Source organism: Stegodyphus dumicola, chromosome 9, assembly GCF_044657685.1.
Source record: "Stegodyphus dumicola isolate Sdum_Otavi_A_Nest chromosome 9, ASM4465768v1".
NCBI lineage: Eukaryota > Metazoa > Arthropoda > Arachnida > Araneae > Eresidae > Stegodyphus > Stegodyphus dumicola.
This window is the reverse complement of record NC_140776.1, coordinates 24,471,605-24,497,603: the sequence shown is the minus strand read 5'-3', so window position 1 is coordinate 24,497,603 and position 25,999 is coordinate 24,471,605. Positions and strand designations below refer to the sequence as shown.

Here is a 25,999-nt window from a genome sequence, read left to right as displayed (position 1 = left end):
TTAGTCCTTTCGGGCAAATTGCTCCTTTGGGCAATTGCCCGGAATACTATTGAAAAATATATAAAATTTTACCCTTACAATACTATGAAAAATTAAATTTTTAATGTATTAAAATTAATTACTGAAATTTCTCAAAGCAAATGAAAATTTATCACTACATAAGTATACTTGTCTGAAGAATTATAAGTAATAGTTTAAGGGGGCTCATACACCTTAAACCATCGAATATATGAGTGTTGCAAGAATTGGAATATTTTATTTGTTTTAAAAGCAATTACTTCCAACCTTTTACAGCAGACTACATAATATAGCTGCTTTGGAAACTAGTAACCAGAAAGTTTGTGTTGCCAAAAATATTTTTGTAATTTAATCCGTTTTGCGACAAAATTTTTCGTCATGTTTTCACCTTGATATTGTAAAAATGGCTAATGGTACATACTTGAAATTGGATGGAATTATTTATATGGGCACTATTTTCTAACTGAACTAAAAATCTGATGAATATTTTAATATTAAAAAAATTTATGGACGAAAACCTTACATATTTTTTTAATAAAATGCATTTTATAAACTCAACTCAAAGTAAAATGAAAATTTAACGTGAAATTCTTAGAATTTTGGATTCACAGTAGTTTCCAAATGTTATAAAAGCTATATATTAAAAATGGAATTAAATTATGCAACAGAATGTTTTAAACTGTGCGCGAAAGGTGGAAACATGACGAAAAATTTTGTTGCAAGGCGGATTAAATTATAAAAATATTTGTGGCAACATAAACGTTCTGATTATTTCAGACAGCAGCTATATAGTCAGCTGTAAAAAGTTGGAAGTAATTGCTTTTAAAATAAATAAGGTATCCCAATTCTTGCAGCAGTCACATATTCGAAGATCTTAAGTGTTTTAAGATGTACGAGTCCCCTTAATAAATATGAAGTATGATATGAGCAAAAATTTCGTAAAGAGTGTTGTAAGCTGTTAAAACTTTTAGCTTATTATTTTAAACAAGCTATTTAACTCGCATGAGTAGTGCTATTTTTTCAACACTTCTGCTACTTACTTTTGCCTACAAGGGCTACTTCCATGCACCCAAGTTCGTTCACCGATATATCAGACCGGATCAAACTACCAATATTCAGCGATTTTACCAGTCGGCCGCTTGATAGATAGTAAGTTTTAATGCTCTTCAAATTTTCACTGTTTCTGTGAACTTAAAAGCGGTTTCCTTGATAATTTGTGTTAAATGATTTTCCCCTGAAATGCGCTTGATGCCGTTTTAGAAATGGCGGGCTTATAGATTATATAACTGCTTATAATTAAAACAGCTACGTTATTGTAATACTTTCTTTTAATTCGGAGTTAGAAATACTCACATTATTCGAAAACTACTTTTAATAAAAAGCTATTTTTGGCTTGCTTTTCTTTCAGAAATATATGATCAAATATCAGTTGCTGGGTTTACCGAAAAATTTAATTCGTGGTTATATAGGGAAGAAGAAATTCACAGAATATAAATATTGCTACGGATTTTGTATTTAGTTAGCTATTTTTGGTAGAATTGTAATTAACATTGTTTTATTTCCCCGTGTAATGCAGCACGTGACGAGTTTTAAGAAAAAACTACGCCGAAAAAGTAAAAATCAGGAGCACGCGCATTTAATAAATAGATATCTCGTAATTTATAGTTAAATTGAAATAATGAAATTGTATGCTAACTGTAACTGTAATTCTACTCTTTTGCTTTCCAGAAACCTCGAGAATTACAAGAAGCTTCTCGTGACTGATTAAAAAGCTTTAAAATGCCGGAGAGAAACATCTCAGTTCAGTTGTTTACTTGGCTGTTGTTGTTTACTTAGCTGCTGTAATTTTGAGGTCGGATTAGCTTTCTCTGCTCTTTGAATTATGTTCTATTTAACGTTTCAGTAGTTTAAAATATAACTAATGTGTGAAATTGTACGAATACCTGTGAGGAAATATTTCAGCATTTTGTTATATTTCTTGCGATAAGAATAAATTTTATTAACTTTTCATCAGACTTGTGCATTAAATCTATTACGAACCCGTACGCATCCAACAATATTTAATTATTTTCTTAATATTTTACTGGAAAATACTAAAGTGACGCTGGGTATACCTTACAAGTTTATTGTTGAAGAGGAATTGATGTTGTAGAGATATTAGATATTTTTGGAAGCAGGAGAGATAAATAATGAGCAACGCCCTTGCCAGGAATCGAACTACGGACCTCTGGAACACGCGCCCAGCGTGCAGACCGTTACACCACGAAAGCATGCCAAGCAGGCGGGAGAAATACCTTATACACTCCCCGTTTTAAAGGGTGACTGGGGTTTTAAGGGACTCAGCCGTCAAATCCTGTGTGTGGAGAATCATCATCCATCACCCTTGTAGTTCAGGCGCCACTGTAGAGACATTAGGTATTTTTGGAAGCAGAAGAGCTGAAAAATGAGCAACGCACTCGCCGGGAATCTAAGCATGAAACTCTAAAATAGCATGCCTTCTCAGCTTGCAGAACTGCGAAGGCATGATAAGAAGGCGAGAGAAATACCTTATAATGTTAGCAAAAACTAGACTATGCTTAATTAAAATTAGAATTCTTCTTAAATATTTTTAAAGTCAGCCATAAGGAAAACGCCAAACTATTCTGCTTAGGTTTCTGCCTGAGGTGAAAGGCATTATTAAATTTTAAACTTTTCGCGTAATGCAATGAACAAATATTTAGAGCAAGATACTTGAGTTAATTAAGCTTAAATTAAATATAATTCTCATGTGATAGTATATCATAGGTTTAATACTACAATAATACCTTTCCTTAATCGAAAACCTCAATTAACATGAAAACTAACATCTATCGTATTCATAATAAAGATTATTTTAATGACATGAGTTATATCTTGAGCCAAAACCTAATGAGGATTATTTTAATGATGTGATAAGCAAAAGGTTTTTAAATTACATGATTCGAAGACATAGTTAAGAGTTTTATTGGTTTATTTTCTAACTCTTGAAAAGCAATAAGGATTATTTTAATGATCCCAGCAATTTACTACTTCTTAAATGCTTCAGCACTCTGGCTGGTTGCTTGATAAAGTGGCAATGAAATTAAGGATTACCATATCTGGGAAAGTCATCATATTTTTGCTTTAAAAAAGAGAGAGATGACATTTTTCCGTGCTTAATCTTGAGAAGATCTTTTCCTTAATGATGAATTATAAGGTATCAGCAGACAGTCTCGAAAAACTGCTAATGGGGACAGCGACATTTGCAGGTTAAAAAACCTAAAAAGTTACAGAAAAAATTACTTTCTACGATTCATGGTTAAACACGTACCAATGTTCTTTACGTTAAAATTCTTGTCTTCAAAATGATGGATAGCTTAAGCCTGCTATCTAAACAAAAGGAATGTCTGGATTTTGCATTTAATTTTTTAAAGAGTGATCTCATTTTCTTTTAAAACCGTGCTAATCTTTTGACAAAAATGGATAAAATATTCTCTATCCAAAAGCTTCTGTTTACGTGTGAGTCGAAGTAAGGAGCTGATAGAGATCTGTAACTTCTGACCCCAATAAAAGCATTGTTTTGAGTTTTATAGCTTAATAAAAATATTTAAAAAATAAATTTAAAAAAAAAACTGAAAGCTTTTAGATTTTACATTGCGGCTAAAGGGGTGTTTTTTAAACCTTTTGTGCGTTACTTTTATTTATTAAATATCATGTTCTTCTCATTTGATCCATAATTGAATTCAACAGCAATATTGCAAAATAGTTTTAAAATGAGCATATCTTTAGAATTTCTGATGCACAGTCTCGCGCGCTGGAGATAAAAAAAATTTCCATGTACTGTCGCTTTCAAATCGTTGAGTTCGTTAACGAAAAATTCTTTAAAGTGTTACAAAATATGAAATCGATGATAAAATAAAATTCAAATTCCAAATTAGGGCTTCCAGATGCCCATATTTCATTGAGGATTACGTTATTCAAAATTTGGTGGCTCTAGGTAACTTTGTTTTATCACAATGCGAGAAACCTATATACATTTATCCAGATTCTTCATTGTTCAATTTCTTTAAATATAACACACAGCGATAATATTTGGTGGCAACATTTTTAAAAAGAACCCACATTTAAAGCTTTTAACGCAGAATATCAAAACGAAATTAATAGTTCTTCTGGGCTAACGACCTTTGAGTTAATAATATATAACTCACAGGCTTTATCTATTGGCAACATTTCTTACTTTGCTAGGACAGGATCTATTGACATTTACATAATGAAAATAATAATGCATTGTTTGAGGCATTAACAACACAGCCACGAATGAAAATTTGAAAGCATTGTTTCGAAAACCTTCAAGTACATAGTTAAAATTTGTTAATTAAAGAATTTTCGTACAGAGTACAGGGTGTAAATAGCATCAGTTTGCGAACACATTATTCACCAAGAGTTAGCGTATATTAGTTCAGTGTATATAACAACTAGGAGCACTTCCATGAGGTGTTTCGATGGTCTGCTACAGCGTTGTTTCCTTAATTTCGTATTCCAATTGTATGGTTTTAAGTAGCTTACGTGCTAATAGGGTTGTATTGATATACCACCGAACATGGACCTCTCGAATATGCCCGAGAGTGCTACCGTTACACCACGAAAGCACGCTGGAAGAAGGAAGAAAATAACGCCTAAAATAACATCACTTCCTATTCAATCCAAATCAAAAGAATTAACTGACTATTATAGTTCACAGGTAAAATCGATATTTTATGGGGATTTCTTTACATTTGCTTTTCTTTTCATAAATTGAGAAAACATGTTCTGTGGATTACTAATTTATATAAAAACTGATTGGTATTCAAGAGAATGAAATGCAGTTTTCAACACATTCGAACGCTGCAAATAAATGGCAAAGAGAATAGTTTTTCAAATTAGTGAAATATTAATATGCCTTATCTTAAATCTTTTACAAGCACCCTGAATATTAATTGCTTAGAATAACTATTTAAAATTAATTGCTAAAAATTTCAGAAATATTCATAAACTCCGTCCGTTTTCGAAATTATATGTGTCTGAATATCAGTTCTAAGTTAATTTGAATGTCGTGAATAAATAAGCAAGAATGAAATAGACCGAATTTCATATTTGAAAGTGCTCTGTAATTTAATTTGATTAAGTAGTGAATAAGGAATAAAGAGAGGAAACATAATGAAATAAAATCCAAATCAAAACAAACAAAAAAAAAATCGCTCACCTTAAACATGTAAAAATAAAAAGCAATAAATATGGGCAACTAATTTCGTTAACATGGTATTTGTTATTTAGTGTTCATCATTTGATGGTCAGGTTTATGGGATTAGCACAAAGCCTCGAAAGGTACCAGCCTACGAGTGTGTACGAGTATACACGTTTCAAAAATCGGAAAACTACGGAGATTCGAACCTGGGACCGAACTACCGGTGTTCAGCGACTTTACTCCTCGGTCGCTGGTGAGCCGTCTCATTATTTGAAGGTGAACAGTTCCTTTTACTAAAATGAATAGTTTTATTTTTTATATCCTGTACAAAATCCAAGTACACATATATCCATTATATATGAATAAAGGTAATGTAAAATCAAAACTCAAAGCATACTTGATTCTTTACAATTCAGGTGTGCGTGTGATAATGGCAAAGCCTCGAGGGCTATCTGCCTAAGGAAAGGGATGGCTTCGTGGAGGACTTTCTAAGGGAAACTGGCTCGTATACACGTTACACATAGGGAAAACCACGAAAACGCCCATGCAGCCAGCCCGTTCGCGGGATTCGAACCTCGGACCGAACTACCAGTGTTTAGCGACTTTACCGCTCCGCCGCTGGTGGGCCCCTTTACAGTTCAAGAGCATCGAAGTTAATTTTAATTATAGTTAATCCAGCTATATCGTTATCAAATCCATCTTTGTCGTTGTTAAATTTCTTTGCATTTTAAATTGTTCCTGCTTTCCTGCAAAGTTTTATGAGTATTTAATATTTAGATTTGTGGATGGCAAAAATTTAAGTATTAATGTAACTCAGAAACTCAGAATGTAACTCAGAAAGTATTAATGTAACTCAGAAAGCGTAAAATCTTGCTGAGAAGTTTAAAAAAATTTCGGTTTAGAGGTTTTTATCTTTTGTTTTGTTTTGTTTAAAAGAGCTTTTCGGCTGTGTTTGGTGAGTGGATTAGAGCTTATTTATTGTACGTATATAAATTCGACACAAACTTTTTGAGGCAAGTGGCAAAGCAAGCAAATGACGCCAGTTGGACTTATTGCAATAATCATAACTTTTTATGATAATTATTTTAATCGGTTGGCTGCTCGAGTGGTTGATTTTCAAAAAAATACTATAGCAAATATTAAAAAGAAATGTATAGAAACCTCTAACACTCTATCAAGAATTCTAAAGAAATAGCTCATTTTTAACACTTTGAAAACCGAAGTCTTCGCTAACCTATATGTTTCAATACTGAACCGCCCGAAATATTTTTTAAAAGCCACAGCAATTTCTTCCCCTCCCCATCCATTAATGCATAAAGAAGAGTGAAGATTTCAAATGACATTAGTTCTACTTCTAACAAATAAAGATACGAAACCACAAATAAATCCTTTTAGAGCAAGCTGTCTTTAATAAACTGATACTACACATTGGAGGAAACTGTACCTGCTACTGCACACCTTAGGGGAGGGAAGAAAACAGCATCGGAAATTTGGCCGTTTGGAGCGGTCATGGTCGTCTCAATGAAAGGCCATCTGGTGCGTTATGCTCTTCAAAGAATTAAATATTTTGCCATTTTGATATTGAACTATTGTGTGTGCGAAGATAACAATGCTTAATAATTACGCTAAAGAGACAAAATAAAAGGTGCTACCTGGAGAAATCAGATTTGTAAAATATTACTTTTTTAAATTTAATATACATGGGTTTTAAATGGATTTCAATTTAGTGGCCCTTTCTTGTCGCAAGATTCAAATACGTGAATAGTGCATTTTTTCCTCAAATTCCTAATTTCCATTTCTTCGTTACGCATAATTAATGCTTAACATAACAGTATTTCGTTTATCTGAACTACTTTAAGCATACAGATACGAGGTAACCCTTTTATTTGACTAACATTCAATAAAGCAGATGCTGTGTGACAGCATAAAGAACCTTAAGGTGGTCCTCTGGTGCGACGTTAAAATCAGAAACCTTTCAGATTTTCTTGCCTCTTTTTATTCAAAATAAGGTATTTGCAATACTGATATTCAAACACATGAAAGCTCTAGTTTTATTGAATCTATATCGAATAAAACGGTTATCTCGGATGGGTATGCTTAAATTAGGTCGGATGAATGGAAAAGTTAATTATGCGTAACGAAGAAATGGAATTTGGAAATCTGAGGAAACCATGCGCGCTTCATGTATTCGAAATAAAAGAGAAAACATAATGAAAGAAAATAAAGAAAAAAATCTGAAAGCTTTTTAGACTTTGCATTACGCCCAAAGAGACGTTTTTTAACGTTTTGTACGTTACATTTATTTATTAAATATCATGTTCTTTGCACTTAAACCGTAAAGTTCAATTCAACAGCAATATCGTAAAATAATTTTAAAATCAGCATAGCCTTAGAATTTCCGACTAGCGCGCTGGAGATAAAAATGTTTTTGTTTTCCGTACAGTGTTGCCATTGCTCGCTTTGAAATTGTTGAGTTTGCTAATCAAAAATTCGTTAAAGTGTTACAAAATACAAAAACGCTAATAAAAGGAATTCCAAATTAGGGCTTCTGAATGCCTGTATTCGGTGGAGAATTACATTATTCAAAATTGGATATCCCTAGGTACCGTTGTTTTATCACAGTGCGAGAAACATATATACATTTTGCAGATTCTATTATTAATTATTTAATTATTATTTAATTTCTTTAAATATAACACAGGGCTCTAATATTTGGTGGTAACAGTTTGAAAAGTGAATCAACGCAGAAAGTGGATCAACGCAAAATGGAAAAACGAAATGGATAATCCAGGGCAAGTTGTCCCTTTGAACTAATAACATAAAAATCACCACTAAAGTGAAATTCATTTAAAACACATGCATATTAGATATAGGAAAAAATATTATTAGAAGTTAAAAAATAAATAAGAATTCGGAATCTTTTCATATGCAATAAAAAAATGGTGCATCTAGCAAAATTTGTAGAAAAAATATATCTGATGACATAGATATTGAAGGACAGTTGAAATGCAGCAAAAGATCATTCTCCCCCCCCCCCAAGAGACTGTAAAAATGTCCAGTCCTAAACGGACGGCCTAAATCCAGAGAAGATTTAATAACAACGTAAATCGACTGAATACTAGATGACAAACAAAAATGTTGAATGTACTTTCGGGCGAGGAGGGAGTAAATTCGTCTGATTTATCAAAATATGATACACTGATGCAGTAAGATATATCATCTAAAAAGGAAATAAATACAGCATTACTTATTTATAGAAATATATCTTTGCTATATTTTAAAAATAATCTTATTTCTCTGAATGATGCAACTTCTTTCCGAAATAATAGTTGCTTCTAAAATAGTGTCTTCTATGTTCAGTCTAATATGCACATGATATAATATTTAACGAGATCCCGTTTCAGGCTCGTTTAAACTGTTACTTAAAGAGAAGAATCAGGAATCAGTGGCAAGAGTAACATATTATATATTTCTATGAACACATTTACATTCTGATTTTTAAAGTTCCAATAATTAACATGTACTTATTTTTCATCTAATAACAGCGAAGTAATTTTTTAGTAAAATTAATTACAAATTAGCAAAAGTAATTTAATTTAGTAAAATTAACTAATTAATACGAGGGTTGGGGCAAAAGTCATGGGCTCTATTTTTTTCTTGTAGATATGTGGACGGATCACAAAACGTATATGTTTCGTGAGGAAGTTCTGCAGACATAGTGTACTATATGCAGAACAACAGATGGCACTGTGATAGCTGGCTCTGTGGTAGTGAGGGCTCTGAAATCAGTCAGTTGGTGAGTGCTGTGCGAGATGGAAGTAACCCGTGTTGAGCAGCGCGCTTACATCAAAATAGCCGTTCTCCGAGGGAAAAATGCGATGGAATGTCACAGTGAATTAGTAGAAGCCCTTGGGAATAATGCCCTACCATATCGTGCAGTAGCACGGTGGGTAACAAAGTTTCAGCAAAGACGTGTGTCAACCAGTGATGAGCAACGTTCGGGACTACCGGTGAGTGTGCGGACCGACTTGGCACGTGCCGTCATCGAGCACCTCATGGATGAAAACAGACGATGGAAATTACTGGAGAGGGCAAGTGGCATCGAGAAAGGCACAGTCCACAGGATATTGCGTAATGAGCTAGCGTCAGCATCTTCCCCAGTCAAATTGATGGTGATCGTCGCGTATTTTGTCAGGGGTGTCATTGTTCGCCACTTTGTTCCTCATGGCAGAACAGTGATCGCACAGTACTACAGGGACTTCCTGGTGCGACAGATATGACGTGGCGTTCGGGATAAACATCCGGATCTTGTGGACAGTGCAATAATTCTGCACGACAATGCAAGACCACATAAATCAGAGTGTGTACGGCAGCTACTCCGACCTTGGGGATGGGAAGACCTGGAGCACCGTACTTTCCTGACCTTTTGCCCTGTGATTTTGATCTCATTCCCAAGATTAAGGAACCAATACGTGGTAGGCGGTTTGCAACACGTGAGGACATTGCTAATGCTGTGTGCCAATAAATGACACGATTCACACATTGTGCGGCAAATGCTGAGGCTGATGGTATTCAGCGCCTCCCCCATAGTTGGCAGCTTGTGGTAACAGTAGCATTGAAGGTCTTTAAGCCCAGGTTTGTCATGTCAACGTTATGCGTATTGTGTTATCATTCTTTTGCACGGTGAAGGCTATATTGCCCTGTATACTACCGTAATAAATTCGTGTGTTACGATATTTCAGTGCTATTCGTTGTCCACACATGTAGTTAAGACCTTGTCCTTTCGTCTGTATATGTCACATTTTCCAACCGGACTGGTATCTTCAAGAAAAAAATAGTTGCCATGACTTTTGTCTCAACCTACGTATTTTAGGAAAATGCTTTAGCAAAATGAACTCTGAAACTACCTTTCTTAAACGAAGAATAAAATTTCAATTGAAAGTTATTGAAAAATATCTTTCTGCAAGATGCAGCTGTGTAAAATAAAAATCTTTGTATAGGAAATGTAACTGAAATCTGAATATACTTTTATTCTTTTACTGACCGTGTACAGGAAATGGAGACCTATCCATAAAAATGTCACAGGAAACAAGAGCGAAGCATTATACTAAAATGCGTTCGTATTGATCAAGATGATCAGAACTAAAAATTATTTTGGTTCAGAATGAAGAAATGATTTTATCTTATGATATAAAGCTTTTTAAGATTTTTCAGCTGTTTATTTTGTAATAACATACACATACTAATGGATATATTGTAGAATGGAATGAAGAACTTGAATGTTGTTGTTTATTTTGTACTAACATATACATATAAATGAATGTATTGTAGAATGTAATGAAGAACTTGAATGGCCTTTATCATTGCTTCTCAAACGTTTTAAGATCGCGACCGCATTTTATGTACTTGGGTGGTATTGCGATCCATAGTTCTCATGAATATGGATTTTATAACATGTAATGCAGGTTTTTCAGTGTATGTGCGATCACAAAAAATTTTCGAGATCCCAAACCTGTTCGCGACCTTCAGTTTGAAGGCCACTGGCCTACATGATTGTTTACGGATTTTATCTTTCAACAAAATTTAAAACTAAATCATAGCAAACAAAGCAAAACAAATTTTATGCAAAATTAATTTCTTATCAAATTTATTTCGTAATGTAAAGGATATTTGCAATTTTCGAAAATGCTGTGAACAAAGAAACGTTTCACATACAAAAAAAAAAAAAAAAAAAAAAAAAAAAAAAAAAAAAAAAGATCAGTGGAAGAGAAAAGCCTTTGGATAAATCTACAAGTAACTAAACAAACTCAAAATGTGGAGTAAAAACATTACTACTAATGTCTTAAGAAAACTTTCTTCTTATCCGCTGCTATAAATTGCTTTAACTGGATAAAATCGTACATGATCCTATTTGCCGGGGAACAACATGTAATTAGTTAATTAAATTGATTAGGAGCTTGGAGTTAAGCAATTTTTTTAAAGTGCGTTGCCTAAAGAGCGTTTTTCTTGAATTGTGTTTTAAACTATACAGCAACATGTTGATTACATGAAACTTAAAGGAAGCAAAAAATATTTAGATATAAATTATATTTTTAAATTACACTTTTTCGAGATTTCCAATGAAAATTTTAGTTTGTTTACATTATATGAACCCTCTAGAAGTGCTTAATACATGCAACTTTCTAGAACCGCTAATAAAATAGGTATTTTTGGAAGCAGTAATGAAATAAACGAGTATTTTATTTTATTTTATGCGCTTCACCTGAAAATTTTTTAAAACTGATAAATCTAAGAGAAATTAGATTTAGGCTTAATTGAATAGATTCTTTCTTTTCTTATGTTGCATACGGACTAACTGGTTTGCCTCTACATTACCCTACAGGTTTAACTTAAAACATATTGATATCATAATATTAAATTATTACTAATCGGAAAATGATAAAAGCACACTGACCAAAGCAATATTTAACAGAAAATAGCATGATTGCTAAAGAATTAATTAACATAAATTAGTATGTTTGCCAGTGCATACCTCAAAAGTATTAAATTTAAAGTGCATTTATGAAAATTCATAAAAGATGGAAACATTATATACCCTCCTTTGCAACAAATGTTTCTTCAATATGGTGTATAGTGATCTTTGTTAGAAACAGTCCTCTTGCTTTTATAAAATTTACGAGCTCTTGCTGAAGTTTTGTAGAAATTGACGCCACTTTTCTGAAAGCACTCTTATCAATTCCTGGAGGGTACAGGTAGGCGTATGGCAGCTTAAGACATCTCGCACGCGCAGTACCGATTTCAAGCTGGCCAAGTCCTTTGTATTTCTCTTTCTTTTTTTAAGAATTCCTATAAATAACCCTAAATATCCGATGCGAACAAGTATTATCATCATTATCAAAATATATGGGATGATTGAAACAATCTTACATGGGGCTCCATGCCCTCGTATACATACCTGTGAGGGACTTAGAATTTGGAGCAAACATATGCAACTTCAATGTGGCCATTTTGTACGACTCCACTCCATACTATACAACGAAATATTACGGCATCTTTCATGAAAGAGCAGGAAAATTCCACGCTCCATCTAAAACAAAGTAGGCTTAGAACTTACTTAAGAACCTTACACTTCAGACAGCATATGGTTTCGTTAATAAACGGTTAATGGTTCCCTTCGTTTTGGATCCTAGACAGGATAATAGGGTTGTATTTGGTCTGATACTTGAATTTTACAATCCCTACTATACAATTACCGAGTTATCGCTATATCTGAAATACTAATACGATGAAGACTTCAATCTACATCGTATTTCATCGGAAGGTTTTAATGAACTTCTTTAATAAATTCAACTTTAAAAAATAGGCACAACTCGTACTGTAGGTGCACTTCTTATGAAGATGTAAAATAAGCAATAAGAGACACATAAATTTAAATAAATTGTCTTATATAAGTTGCAGTTAAGTTAAATAAATAATCATAAATATTTAAACAAGTTGTCTTAAATAATATGCAAGTAGTCTACTACATATTCAGTACGACTACACAGTCAAATAACTAAGCTACATGCTGGCTCAATTTATCATGCGTATGTTTATTGCATTGCCTTCGAAAGAATGCAAAGCCAAGATTTAGACAGACATTTAGATAGTGCTGGCAGAATCTAGCAGTGCAGCGGGAGTGGCAGAAACCCTTGTCTCTTTCTAACTAAGATACAAAAATCCTCAGCTTAAATACAGTACCATCTAATATGCATTCTGGTCAAGAATACGAAAAAAAAAAAAAAAAAAAAAAAAAAAGGCTGAAGTAAAGAACAAAATCATAATAATTGATTACTTAACTTAAAAACCTTACGGAATGACACCATTACCTTAATTGTGCCCTTTCGAAAGAAAGTGGGTGGGAACAAACCATTGGTTTTCTTGCATAACTTGCAACTTCGTGAAACCTTTGTGGAGCAGCAGAAAGCTGATTACTGATCCTGCCGTGGACCGAAAGTCTAAAACTTTCTTGTTGGTCACTTCAAGGTATCTTCGAGTAGACAGTTACAGAAACTTGTTTTGATGCAGTTGTTGCAGACTTGTTTTGATGCAGTTGCTCTTAGCTGTCATTGACTAGGTTGTCAACTAAGGTATACATGCCTCTAAAAGTGGTTTCAGGTTAATATGGGATTTTATGGAATATTCTGAGTTTGGGAGGCCTCTACTTGTGTTTGCTTCACCTCGAGTCTACCAATTAACCACCAAGTTTGTCATTTACTTAAATTACGTTTCTGAGTCGTAACTAACGAATACTGATCACTTTCAAAAATCCCATTATCTTTAAACTGCACTATATAATCAAATATATAGTGCAGTTTGCACATTGCAAAGTAAATTCTCAGTCATCTAACGGGCAAATTTCATGCGTCATCCTGTGATAAAAGGTCCAAAATTTGCATTCAGTTGAAATTAATTAATTTAAATAAATAATTAGAGCACTGTACATAGGTTGAGGACTTTAAATCATTGAGTATATTAATTTTCAAATTATCTTTTGATTTCTGGCAAGTGGTGTAATAGCAGTATATAACTAACTTAAGGATACATTAATATATGGAGATCTCGTCGTGGTACTTTTTCTTGGTGCTGCTTGGTATGCAACAGCTTGCTCGCGTAATAATAAGAAGGGCAGCAAGGCACGAGTTCTGTCTGCCCTTGAAGATGATAATGCCCATGGGCTTTGATCCTAGGTCTGTTATATGACATTCAACTATCGTACCGCTGGTGCAAAAGATTCTCATATTTGAATTTCTATGCTAAAATGTGATTACCTCTCGAGATCGCTACACACTTCCTTCCCATGCATTTCTAATGCGACGTGAGGAGATATGATTGGCCATTGTGAACCGAACATGCATTGTGGTTGGGGTTGTGAGCCTAGTGCGTTGATGATATTGATCATTGTCATAATGGGGTAAGGCTGAGTAGCACCGATGAGAAGTGCAGCAGCGCAAGAATTTTGCATGCCCTTGAAGATGATGATGACCTTGGATTTCGATCTTGGGTCCTGTTATATGGCAGTCGAAAATCATACTACTGTTGCAAAAGAATTCCCGTGCGACATGTCCTGATGTCCGAACTGCTTTATTAGCTCTCGGAATTGCTGCAAATCTATTGATAATGAAGATAAAGGTGCTAGTACTAACGATGGAGTTATTACTATGAGTATGTTTGCTTACTGGGGACTAAATTTGACATATATTGGCACGTAATAATTACTTTCATAAATTTTAAGCTTTCCTGAAACATATAATCGTCACGTTGTTTACGAAGTAATTCCTAAGCTATGCACGTCCGATTATTAATCTTAGAATAATTATTTGTTATTTGGCTGTCAATATTCCAATTCTAAGCGAAATATTAAACAGAAGTACCATTACATTAAATGCAAAATTCGAGGCAATTACCCATTTCTTTTGCAAATAAATTAATAATATTTGATTACATATGCCATTTACATGAATTTCTCGATAACTGGATTCAGGTGAATAATTGAAGTTAAAAATTACTTTGACACTAATTAATCGACAAACATTTCGGATTCCATGTGCGTTGTTTTCAAGTTTCATTCTTCTTTCCTGACTATCGGGGATTCTGGTTGTATTAAATAATATGCATAGTTGTGATATTTTAATGCTTTTAAAATTTTTATAGTAACTTCACATGCTACAAAAAAAGCATTTAGAAAGCTTTAGAAAAACAGTTCTAATTTGTCTTCAATGGTGGCATGTATTTGCTAGAAAATGGTAGAATGAGGATCCTTAAAGGAGTTATTTTATACTAATATGCATTTTTAGTCTCTAGATTTGATTTGTTAAAGAAATTTAAAGCTTCGATTACTATAAAGAAGTGTGACTCACACTTCGACACAAATACATATATGTAACAGAAAAATGTTTTATTAATTTTCTTAAATTCGATGTTGCATGTTTATCTAAAACAATCAGCAATTATGAGAAATTCATTCTGAAATTAGAACCGAACTAACTACTAAACAAAAGTTCAATTTAGTTGTAATTTTATCGGCCTTTTGTCAAGGAGGAGCCAAGAAAATTACCATCGGTGCCTTACATTACTGAGTCAATGAAAATTGGTTTCTTTTTATGTTTTATTCGTATTAAACTCGTAGCACTTTTTCTGACATAAATAGCTTTTAATTTTTGTGAAATTTTGCATTGTTCTCGTTCTATCTCTAAATTTGTGTCAAAAGATACATATATAAGAAATAAGAAATTTATAACCAAATCCACAATAACATGAAAGAAATGAAATTCAAAATCAGTAAAATCCAAAATTCTTTATAATTATATAAAAAATCAAACAATACTTAATAATACCAAAACCAATATTTAAACTTAATACAACCAATATTTAAATCAGCCAATACAAAATTTGTTGTTGAAAAATTTTTATTACTATAATATATTGTTACGAATTTGGTATTTAAAAAGCTAATGTTACTTTAATTATAAATTAAATGGTTTTATTTCTCGCGCAGTGCAGCGCGTGACGAATATTAAAAGAAAGCTAAGCCGGAAAATTGAAAATACAAGAGCGCGTGCATTAAATAAATAAATATCTCTTTTTGATTTCGAGAAAGTACTGGAAAATTCTAGCGCGTGATTTTAAAATCTTATAAAAGGAGGAAAACATCTCAGTTTGTAGGAGTTGCTCAGTTTGTTGTTGTTTAGAAAACTGCTGTTGTTGATTATAGCGAATTCGCGGATTAGCGTTCTTTAGCTGTTATGAATTACGTTCTATTGTACATTTGAGTAGTTAAAAGATAACTACTGTGAGATATTGTAATACTGCATGATAATTTGAGAAAACTTAAGCATTTTTGTTGTGATAATAATAAATTTTTGTTCATTTTTCATAGGATTTGTGCATTCATTTCATAACGAACCCGTACGTACGCAACAATTTTTGGTGTCAGAAGTGGGATTTGAATGCCAATAACAAGAGCGATGGAAGAACAATTCAGGCAAATGATGACTGCATTTGCTGCTTTCCAAGAAAAGATGGAAGGAGCCGTCAACTCCGTTAAGGAAGATATAAAAGCTGTACAAGAGAAAATGGATGCTGGTCAAATATCCGTTAAGGAAGAAATGAAATTGGGCCAGGAATGCGTTAAGCAAGAGATGAAATCCCTTAAAGACGAGATGAAAGCAGGTCAGGACGAAATGAAAAGAGAAATTACCTGCGTAATAGAAAATAAATTTGAGGCTATGGAAGGCAGAATAGACGCGGTTGAAACTAAAGTTGGACAAATAGAAGAAAGAGTTTCTTCGGTAAATGAACAAGTAGAAGAAAGAATTTCTTCTGTAAAAGAACATATAGAAGAGAGAGTTTCTGCCGTCGAACAACAAATTGATGATAGGGTTTCTGCTGCCGTCGCCAAAGAAGTTGACAGCCTAAAGAAGTGCATAGCGACGGTAGGAAACAATTCTGAAGGTTTTAAATTTTTATCGTTGCCTGCTCGTTCCGTTCTGAAACTATCTACATATGATGGGAAGACCTCCTGGCAGGTGTATAGGACACAATTTTCTATCGTTGCGGATGCGAATGGATGGGATTCCCAAGCTAAGGCCTGTCATCTCGCCGCTTCTCTGAGAGCAGACGCAGCGGATATCCTGCAGACGCTTCCTGAAAACCAAAGACTTGACTTCGAAGCTCTATCCGGCGCATTGGAGCTGCGCTTTGACGAGAAATGTTTAAAAGACTACAGCAGGCTTCAATTAAAATCCCGTCAACAGAAGCCCACCGAATCACTCCAGGAACTCGCCACGGATGTTGAAAAGCTGTCACATCACGCCTTTTCGGAGTGCCCGACAGAAACAAGAGAAATCCTGTCGCTGCAATATTTCATCGACGGCATCCGGGATCCTGAAATACAGAAAGCTCTTCGAATGGCAGATGTAAAGGACATAAAAAGCGCTCTGTTGTACGCCATGAAGTTCGAGGCAGCCCAGCAAGCAACTAGTAGAGATCGCTACCCAGTTAGAGCTGTGCGAGTCCATGAGCCAGTGGATCAACTGATGGCTCGTTTAGATGATTTAACCAGACAAGTCGACGCTTTGATACGGAGTAGCAGTGAGAACAAAGTAGCTGTAAGATGTTGGAGATGTGGTTCTGAAGGCCACCTACGACGGCATTGCAGAACACCCCAGGGCACGGATAATAAAACGGATGAGTTGACAAGAAAAGTGAATGCTTTAAGACGGAATAGAGGTGAAACGAAACCGACCCTAAAGTGCTGGAATTGCGGTGTTGAAGGCCACCTACGAAGGAACTGCAGAACTCCCCAGAGCACGGAAAATAAGGCATACGATTTAAACAGACAATTAAATGCCACGGGAAGGAAAAGGACTGACAAGAAACCAAAGTGCTGGAACTGTGGAGCTGAAGGCCACGTACGAAAGAATTGCAGAACACCCCAGGGTACGAAAATTGAGACAATTTCTGAGCAACGACGCAGGAAAAAGATTAATGACCATATCAAGGAACGGAGGTTGCCAGATAATGAAAAACCCTGTTTTAAAGCGCTTAAGATCTCTATAGTTTGTGGTAACAATAACGGACTGTCCATCAATGGGAATATCGATGGAGTTCCTTGCAATATGATCATTGACACAGGAGCTAATGTTACCTTCATTAGGAAAGATTTAGCTGAACAGTTTAAAGGTAAACTTATTTGGACGCCATCCTGTGTTACCCTTCAGACTGCGTCTGGTGACAAGGTCGACATAACTGGGAAGTTAAACGTAAACATCACGTTTGGAAGTGCCGTCTACCATCACACGGCATATGTGGCGGATATTACAGATCCATGCATACTCGGATTGGACTTTTTAAGGAAATACAATTTTTCCTTAGATTTCAAAAACAATAAGCTGCTTTCAGCATCTGATGGCATGACTATCCATCCTCAAAAGGGATCCTCGCCTGGAAATGTCGACGTCTTGTCCGAAAGATCGAGCTTGGAAAGCTGCCGAAATCATACCAGGGTCGAAAAGAAACGCAAGACTACCAGCTATTCTCCATCCCAGAAGCTCTTCGGTCGAGACCTTCGTCTGCCTTGTGACCGCCTGTTTAGTCGCCCTACGGATGCGCCTTCATCGCCTGAGGAACACATCCAAGATGCCCAGGCCCGATTTGAGGGGATGCACCGTTCTGCACGAAAGCGAGTCAACTTGGCGACGGAGAAAATGAAGACCAGATGCGACACAAGAGCTACTAGACATAGATCCAACAAAGGAGACAAGGTGTGGTTGTGGAACCTGATTCAACGAAAAGGACTGAGTCCTAAATTACAGTCACCTTCGGATGGTCCATATACAGTGCTGAACACGAATGACGTCGTGGTTCGGATCCGTGAGTCTTTGAACTCTTACGACAGGTTAGCTTATTACTATGGCCATAGTACGTAATGTAAATAATTGTAAATAGTATCAGACCATGGTCCTTTTTGTTTATAAATGTGTATTTGATTTGTATTTAGTATTTGATTTGCATTCAGTATTTGATTTGTATTTAGTATTTGTTTTGTATTTAGTATTTGATAGCATTTGATTTGTTTAAGTTAGTTATTGCATTTATTGTTTATATTGTTTGATATTGTAATGTAATGTTTATGCCTCAGTTGCATTTATGCCACAGTTGTAAGTTTAGCTTCCTGTCCAGGGATTGTACTGCCCGGGACGTGCAGTCCTTGGGAAGGGGGCAGTGTTACGAATTTGGTATTTAAAAAGCTAATGTTACTTTAATTATAAATTAAATGGTTTTATTTCTCGCGCAGTGCAGCGCGTGACGAATATTAAAAGAAAGCTAAGCCGGAAAATTGAAAATACAAGAGCGCGTGCATTAAATAAATAAATATCTCTTTTTGATTTCGAGAAAGTACTGGAAAATTCTAGCGCGTGATTTTAAAATCTTATAAAAGGAGGAAAACATCTGAGTTTGTAGGAGTTGCTTAGTTTGTTGTTGTTTAGAAAACTGCCGTTGTTGATTATAGCGAATTCGCGGATTAGCGTTCTTTAGCTGTTATGAATTACGTTCTATTGTACATTTGAGTAGTTAAAAGATAACTACTGTGAGATATTGTAATACTGCATGATAATTTGAGAAAACTTAAGCATTTTAGTTGTGATAATAATAAATTTTTGTTCATTTTTCATCGGATTTGTGCATTCATTTCATAACGAACCCGTACGTACGCAACAATATGTATGTAGAATAAAAAATATAAATACAGCAACAACATACATGCATACAGCAAACTTGACAACATACATGCCCTATTTGCTAAGCAGGTTAAAATTTATGATATAGTGTTAAGATCAGAAGCAATGAATAAAAGCTTGAAACCAGAGGTGATTCTTTAACTTTCCGAGTGGTTTTGATACATTAAGCTCAGAAAGTGAGTGTTATTCTAGCATTAATAAAATTGTTTATTCAAGAAATAATTTGATGTATGCGTTTAGACAGGACCTAGTCGGATCTCTGTAATTGTAATGAAAGCCACTGGCAGATGTACCTGTAGTCCAAGCAAGGTTGTTATAAATGTAAGAAAAGAAGTTGTCTGAATAAGCAAGCAATTTCACATGAATTAAAGAAAGATATCAATAGAAATTCTTTTGAGTATACATTGAATATAAATATTTTGAAGTTTATGTGCAATAACGTATGTGTAATCTTGTATGTAACTTAAGTAATTTAAAGTTTATGTGTAATCTGAAAATGTGTATTCTAGTTTTTATATATATGTCATATCTTTGCTAACAAAGCTAATATTTTAAATACAATAGTGGAGAATTTTGTTAAAATTTATCCTTTAGATGGTTGTTTAAATTTCTTTAGATTTTCTGTCTAATTTTAAAACGCAAATATACGGAATAAACGTCTGCAAACATTCGTTTATTTCCCATTTGATTAGTAGATCTTCAAAATTCTGGCCAACATTTACTTAAGATTTGTTTGTTTCAACTACCAGAATTATTTTATATTTTACGTACTTGGATACACCATATGCAAGCTTTATCAGTTAAACGATGGAGTAGTAACGTTTGAAGCAGAAAGGAATAGAGTAATTTTGCCCCATTTTTACTATGCTACGAGCTCTTCAACGACCAAACAGTAGTTTTGTATAATGGGCTGTTTTCTACGAATTCCATTTAGCAAAACAAATAACAATTTTGTAGGTTCAGTATTGCACGTAAAGCCATTTTGCGACGGAGTTAAAGTGACTGAATGGATAAGGCTTTCTTCCGCAGGCACAGAATTTAGAATATGTACTCAGAACATGGACTGTTCTCCTCGCTTTCGATTTACAACGAAAATATCTACAGCTTGAGGTTTTTGCTGGTTTTCCCTAGGGAATATGAATATGAACCTATTTTCATCAGTACATTCTCTGCTAAGGCATCCTTCTCATAAGCAGACAGCCATTTCCATGTATTTTCCCCAAGGTTTTCACGCTGTGATTGTACATGAAGGTAGAACAAATGGAGCGGTCATCTCCAATTCTCGCTGTGGGACCGTTTGAAGCCATTTCATTAATAAGCTTTCCTGCCTAGCTCATTTCATCCACCTACTCAGACTGCAAGTCGCATGTTATTGCACGTATTTTTCACTGTTTTACACATGCTAATTAAAAAGCTGCTTTGTAATTAAGTTCGAAATTTGTGTCATATTACTAAAATGCTTTTCAAACATATCACAGCTCAATTTTAGAAACATTAGTGGTTTGCAATAAACACAAAAAAGATATTAATAGTTACTTTAAATATTCATGATAGGCCTAGAGATGAAATATAAGAAATTACCTTATAGTGTTTGGTCTTCTTATGGAGCATACACTGATTAGGATAGTGTATCAGATAGCGAATCTGAATTTTCTATAAATGATTCTGGTAGTCCTTAAAGTTCTTTATCGGAATTCTCTAGTGATGTTGAGAAACATAAAGTTCAGATGATTTAATTCAGGTTTGAATCTTTTAAGAAATGGGTAGTAGTAATTCTCCTCCACCACCGCCGCGATTCTCTTTGACAGCGAATTTACTTCTTTCACATTTATCTCCTGTAACGTGTGCTTTCCAGTTTCGCAGTTTCGTGAGAAAAAAGTAAGCTTTAAGTAAAAATTCCTTAATTTGGCCGTAATTAAAAAATATCTTAAATTAATAAATGTAATACTTGTAACAGTTTTGACTACTGATTTGAATTCATATAATCGATTAGAATACAGAAATGTTTATAAAAAATATACTTAAATTTAGTCATAATATATTATTAAAATGAAACTGTTAAGTGGTTAAGGCATAGAGCCCATTGTGTACTTTCAATTTGCATTATTACCTGTGAAATTTTAAATTAAAAAGAAAGTGTAGTTTGGAAAAGGTGTTTCAATATTTGTCTGAACCAAGAGTGCATTTTATTTTTATGGATATACAACGCATTATAAATACTACGAGTTCCCAGTTAATGTATTTCTGAGCAGTTTATACGAAAATACAGCTGATCTCCTTGACACATTTCTTTTGAATTCACAAGTACTTTATACTAGTAAAGTAACAGAATTACAGAAACAGGTTTGCTGATTTACGTAATACGTGTAGGGCGTATCGAAATCATTGCTTGATATGTTAGTGCGTTTATAAAATATCGAAGTAAGGGTGTATAGACATTAGGTTATTTCGAAGCAGGAAAGAGGAAAAATGAGCAATGCCCTCGTCGGTATTCGAACCACGGACCTCTGGAATACGCCCCGAGAGGGCTGACCACTACACCAAGAACGAATGCTAAGAAAGCGGGAGGAATACCTTATATACTGCCCCTTTTAAACAGCAACTAGGGATTAGGGGACACAATTGCCAAATCTTGGTGGTGATATTTTTTGTTCGGGCGCCACTTTAGAGAAATTAGGACATTTTTGATACGGCAGATGAAAAACATGAGCAATGCCCTCTCCAGAACTCGAACCACGAAGCTCTCGAATACGCGACGAGCGTGCTGACCATTACACCGCGAAGGCATGCTTAGAAGGCGAGAGAAATACCTTATAAGGATATCGTAAATATGTTAGTGGTTTTATAAAATATATGACTTTTAAAATGGTACATTAATTTTTCATCTAAATGATATAAATAGTATGGATTTATGATACAAAAATCCTAGAAGTGAGGGAAACTCAAAATAGTTTAGAGATAAACAGAGTAACGTTGATTCGAGGGATTTTAAGGACTTTAAAGTAATCGAATTAGGATTGATTTTCTCTTTAGCTTTACTGAGAGATAAAACAATCTTAATGCTTTTGAAAGTTCTCCGAAACTTTTTCTGGAAAAACTTTGCCACAGATTTCGTGAAAGAGAAACGAAGAAATGTTGAAATCTTATTTATTGGCTAAGAATAGAAAAAAAATTTTTTTTTGGTTCCTTTGTATTATATTCTTTGTATTCTCAAAATTAAATAATATTTTCCCAAACCTTTCTCCCACGTACAGTTAAACTTGGAAAATATATCCTTCCCGAAAATGGTTATGAAGTAAGATAAATTGAAGCAAAGCTAAAATGAAACAAGGTTTAATAAAATTTTTAAGATTTTGCCATTAATTTAAACCCTAACACAGGGAAAGAAGGAAAAGCTGTAACTACATACATGTATACTGCGGGAAAGAAAAAAAAAAAAAAAAAAAAAAAAAAAAACTGTCATCGTTTATACTTTCATCTAATTTTAACAAAGTGCGTAATCCACAATTTCGTTATTATCACTTATAATAAATACGCCAAATTTCAAAACGCGCATAAATTCGCGTAAAGTAAATCTTCGGAAATTTTGAAAAAAAAAAAAAAAAAAAAAAAAAAAAAAACTAATTTTTCGCAAATGTGTTTAGAAATACATCTACTTTAAGCAGATGGTAAAAATGTTATAGGTTATAATTCAAACATTTTTCGAAAATTTATAAAGAAATTATTTAAAAAGACAAATTTTAAAACAAATCATGAAATATAGGCGAATTTTATTTGCAATGAACCTAAATTTCGAAATATAAAAGGAAGAATCAAATAAGTTTAATAAAAAGAGGTATTTATAAATATATATCAAAATTCAATTAACATTGAGGAGCTAATTTTTTAAAAATTATACTCGTGCGATGTTTACAAAACTTGGCAGTTTGGCATAGTTTGAGTCGTAGAATCGAAGTATGGAAAAAAATTGGCATGTCATTTCATAAAAAGGCCGATTTTCTGTCAAAATAGCTATATTAGAACAATGCTATATATCAGTCTAATACCTATCGTAAGTCATGGTTTCGAGATTTGAAAAACGCAAGTTGAATTTCGTCATCCAGTCTAGTAGAACGGGAGATATAGAACGGTCCCATTTTTTTGCACAGTACACATTTTTTCTATTAAAAATTAATTTTTTATAATTTCTGTGTCGTGGTTTAGAAAATTAATTACCTGCTTAGTCTACAAGTTAACAGAACAAACATCAGCAGCACCATTCTGTTTTTATGTTATCAATTGGTATTAGAAGCGAAGTAATGAGGATAATGTTTTTATAAAATTTTTCATAATAATCATAATAAGTCTGTTCTCTTGTAGGTAATTTTTAATGGTCTTTATTTTTCACAAAAAGAAAAAGTTTGCATGGAATTAAAACATTAAAGGCATAAAATGCAACTGAATTTTTTCTTTGCTCTCGATTAACGCTTTAGAAAAAAGTCAAACCCGATTTTTTCATAAACTTTGCGAGTTTGCAGTTTCAAGTCTTTTTCTCAGTTAATCTGATAAACAGCCTTATTAAAAAAAAATATGATAAAAAGCATATCCAGACAGGGAACTAAATCTTTAAAATGAAATTCTCGCGTTTAGAAATGCTTAGAGTATTGGATAGATTGCGCATGAGGAAGAGCAGGAAAAGGGAGTTACATCTGTTGCATTTTCTCATGTTCCCCCACCCCCCCAAAAAATGTGCAGATACAAAATTGAAAATTTAATAATTTTGTGAACATGAAAAAAAGCGAATAAAAGTAGGAGTTCAAAATGATACAGTAAACGAAATTTGCTACTTGTACACGGATGTGGGAAACGCTCGTAATTAAAATAATTTTCGCCTGGGGCATTTAAAAAGTGATATAAATGACATTTATCGAGTAACAGCTTAAAATATCCGCCAAAATGTAAAATATTATGTAGCTATTTTTGAAAAAATCTATGGCATGTTTTAGTGATTCTCCATTAAAAATGTTTAGTGATTCGTGATCCTAATTTAGGACATATAAAAATAATCAGCTTAATGAAATCTTTATAAATGCCAACTAATTTACGTGTTTGAATTAAAAGTATTTATAAATACACTACTGTAAACTGAGTATCCCGTGCACTTATATACTAATTCAAATACATCGTGCACGTAATCAATATCGTTCACTTACGTAATATTTTTAAAAAAAATATGTGGCCAATGTTTTAGTTTTTCTACATTAAAAACGTTTAGTGATTCATGATCCTAATTTAGGATGTAAATAAATAATCAGCTTAGTGACATGAATAAAAATGTGAACAAATTTACGTGTTTGAATTAAAAATATTTATAAATATACTGGAGTAAACTGAGTATTCCGTGCATTTATGTAATAATTCAAATATTACGTGCACTTATATAATATATTTGAAAAAATAGATGGACAGTGTTTTAGTGATTCTGCATTAAAAAGGTTTAGTGAATCAGGATCCTAATTTAGGATGTAAATGAATAATCAGGTTCATGAAATGATTAAAACTATGAACTAATTTACGTGTTTGAGTAAAAAATACTTATACATACACCAGAGTAAACTGAGTATTCCGTGCACTTATATAATAATCCACAGTCAATAATTTTATTGTTCTTAACAGAGTTTTAATATAGTCAAGGACACACATAAATTAATCTGAGCGTATACTAATATCCTGTGAAAATACTAAGAGTTTAATGTATGCATAAAGTTCCAACAGCTACATCTAGAAAAACCGTTTGCCGACAGTTAAAATTAAATATGAAACTAGCTAGTTAACACAAAACTAAGCATAAATGTAGGGTTAATGTAGATGGAGATATTCGAAGAAAATTATAAGAAAATCGTATTATAATTTTTATAGTATAATTCCTCGAAATTTCATTAGAGATAAATTACTCATAAGTTTAATTCAGTTCTTTTTCACTTCGCGGTAACGCAAAAATTCAAAACATTTTCATTAAAAATTGTAAAAAACAGAAGAACATAAAACACCAAATACAGCTTAAAAAATTACAATTAAAATTACAGTTTCTACGCAAAAGCAAGCAAGCTGTACAAAAGTAAATATTTATATTTAGTCCCCCTCGGCAAAAAGCACCGAGGGGTAGCATTTCTACACCGAAGGTGTAGAAATTGACTTAATTCACTATTCTGCTAAGTTTGAAATGTAAATAAATGACCGCTCCGTCAGGCTTAGTCGCACTTAAAGAACTCTTAAATTGTTAATAATTCTAAAACTATTGTATGCAGATTAATTAAAGGCATAAGAACCTTAACCGGAACATAACAACAACATAATTCAATCACTTTTAAAGCAAAAGGTGCGCAATTTACCAACATATAAGAATAAAAAAAGTTGAGCTCACGGAGTCGAGTAACAGAGTGGAGTATATATATATGTATACCTTTTGTCCGGCCAGTTGGAAACAATCCTTTTTATT

The 25,999-nt window shown here is 33.6% G+C and overlaps 1 protein-coding gene across 1 annotated transcript in view; it reads right to left on the bottom strand.

The window, feature by feature from the left end:
• LOC118187706 (histamine H1 receptor-like) overlaps positions 1 to 25,999 on the bottom strand; it is a 597,689-nt gene that overhangs the window by 58,036 nt on the left and 513,654 nt on the right. The gene's annotated exons all lie outside the window — the stretch shown is intronic.